A 2,853-nucleotide genomic window follows, 5' to 3' on the forward strand; every position below is an offset into this window, starting at 1 on the left:
CACCACCACCGTGGATACTCTTCTCCGGCAACCTCATTCACCTACTTTTCTCCCCTGCTGCACTGTACGCTTGCTTTTCGTGCTGTGAGATTCTTTCGTCTATCTTACTACAGAAATATTATCCTTCTTCTTAACATCATACATTTCGTCCTTCTCAAATCAATTCAATCTTGTATTATATATTACATTATATCAACCGTGAAAACGATGAATTCTTGGCAAATATTTTTTCAAACGTGTAATGTCGGATTGATTTGAAAAAATACACATGTGCAGTATGCGTCATTGAGAGATGCCATAATTTCATCCTGAAATTGATGTCCTGCGTTACAGCAGGCTCTGTCCTTTCCTCTTGTTCCGGCTGTAACAGAGATGCTGAGAGTTAAATGTATGAAAGAAAAGGACGGATAGATGGCCAGCCAGGCACTGGGGGTGTCAGGTCGATGCACCCCTTCGCTTGCTTGCCAACGAGGGTTCGACGCCCTGCGTCGCCCCCTGACGTCATTCGTTCGCCCTGACCCCACCTCCCCGCGCCTTCTGCTTCGCCGGCACCGACGAAATGTCGAGAGCTCGGTAGACTAAGTTTTCGTCCTTCGAAAACTGGATTCTGCGGCTCCTTCCTTTCGCAGCTTCCACTCACGATTGTTTTTTAGGTCAGATTCTAACTCGCGAATTGGCTAGATGCGATTTTTAATTGGTCCCTTGTCTCGTGTTGTGCTTTCGTTAGTCATCGTTGATCCTTTTCTACACGAAGCGAAGCTCATTTTTATTTGTGTTTTCTTTTCGCTCTTCGTCGATCGTATGGGCGGTTGTAAAATCTTATTTCCCGTTGTTATAAATTTTAATGTATGTTTTTTTTATAATTGGATTGAATTCGAGGCTGAATTTTAAAACGTAGTCTATGAATGTTCCTCGAATGCGTGTCGGAATAAACATGCAATATATCGTAAGACGATGAATTTTGATGATTAGCACGGCCTCGAACACCGAATAAGTTATAGCGATGTTTCTCTTGATTGCGATTCGAAGCTTGACTAACACGTTAAAATTGCTATTTACGCGTCAACTCATAATACGTATGTATATTATCCGCTAAATAAATCCGTCTTGATTGACTCTTATAATTTTCAGTTGAACGATTTCCTTTAACGATTCTATAATTTCCTTAATTATTAACTGTGCTGCGATTTTTTAACGTTTCGCTACAATTTCATCTTCTTGATCTTAGGAATATCGCCATTTTTAATAAAATTATTGCACACACTACCAATTTTATTAATACAGAAGAATAGAACAAAGAAAAAGAGAAAAGCAAAATTCAGTTCATTTCGTTTCTCCCTTCATTGGATACGAATGCAACAACTGACCTAGGATTTATGAGTGGGGGGCGTAGTGTATCGTCGATGATTCTTTCGTATTCTCCTTAAACCGAAGAAATTTTCTAACCGCAGAAAAATACGATTCAGTGGAATATGACCCAAAGCGGAGTTAAAAATATATTTCCGTCATCGTTGATACTCTGCTGTCTACCTCTGAAAATTCTGGAAAATGCAAGCAACCGAACTACACGGCTTATCTACACGATACGTATCAAGTATGTATACGATCCGATTGAAATATGCAGCAGTTTCTTGCAGTATCTCGAGTGGTCCTCTGTTAACCGGTTATTTCAGGGAACGTCGCGATTGGTGTGCGTGTTATCGTCCGAATTTTCAATCGATGTCGGGAATTAATATTCTCGCTGGTGCAGTCGATAACCTGTCCCTGACGTAACGCCCACGCGATGCAATGGTGGGGATCGACGCGGGGAGGGTTGCTCGAAGGGATGGTAGCAGCGAGGGCGCCAGGGGGCGGTCAACAAAACTGGGTCACTGGAGCTTCATTCACATTACGCGGCCATTCATGAGATTTGCTAACCGTTCGGCTTTCATGCTTTCGACGCATTTCTTGTCTTTTTCGAAAACCTTTTCTCCCTTGTTCCCCGCGAACGGTAGAAACCGTTTGCTCGATTCATGCTCATCTTCGTCGTCAACTGTCTCCTCGACACGCCTGTTATTTTCTAGGCTAAACGAATGCACCCAGACAATTCGGTGAGCTGTTGAACGTCGCGCTATTTTTTTCGTCCTTTCCCATCGAACGTATCAAATTAATTGCGACGAATCCGTATCGCTTCAAGTATTCTTAATCTTCTTTGCAACAACGTTTCATTCTTTCGTAATCAGTTTGTCTAGAAACTCGTATAACTACGTTTCACGATGTCTGTTTGCGATTGCTGCAGAAGTTTCCAAGCAAAAAGGGAGAACGACGAATCTGATTGTTCCTCATTTACGATCATGAAATTCTAATGGTATCCTGACTTAGAAAAAATCCTAACTGGAAAATTGTCGCGTTGTGTGTTTTTCGTACGAATGCCAGAATTGTCGAGGTAGGGCAATGTCGGGTCGGAGTTAGCAATTAATTTGCTTATCGTTCGATTGCTCGTCAAGATCGGATCTTGTCATTATATCGGCAAGAAAGTTACCACTGCGGCGAGGGACGCGTGAATAGGTTCGAGCTTGACCAGGGAATTTCTCAATAAACTTTCGGAAGCGTCTTCAAGCGGTCCGGCTGGGTCCGTCCGACCTACTTTTGCCCGGGCAATGACGTTGAGTATGACGTCACGGGAGCGAAAACTGGGTCGCGAGGTCGAAGGCACCTCGTCCGTTTCCCGTGGATACTTGCCCCTTGCTCGATGGCTGGATTCATTGAAAAAAAGGAATGGGATATGATATTGTTATCCCCATCGAATGGAGCTATTGCTGGTCACTTTCTATCTTTCCTCTTTCGATTCCTCTTTACCCGACTCGTCCTTTC

The sequence above is a fragment of the Bombus impatiens genome, unplaced genomic scaffold (genome assembly GCF_000188095.3).
Source record: "Bombus impatiens unplaced genomic scaffold, BIMP_2.2 scf_0463, whole genome shotgun sequence".
Classification (NCBI taxonomy): Eukaryota; Metazoa; Arthropoda; class Insecta; order Hymenoptera; family Apidae; genus Bombus; species Bombus impatiens.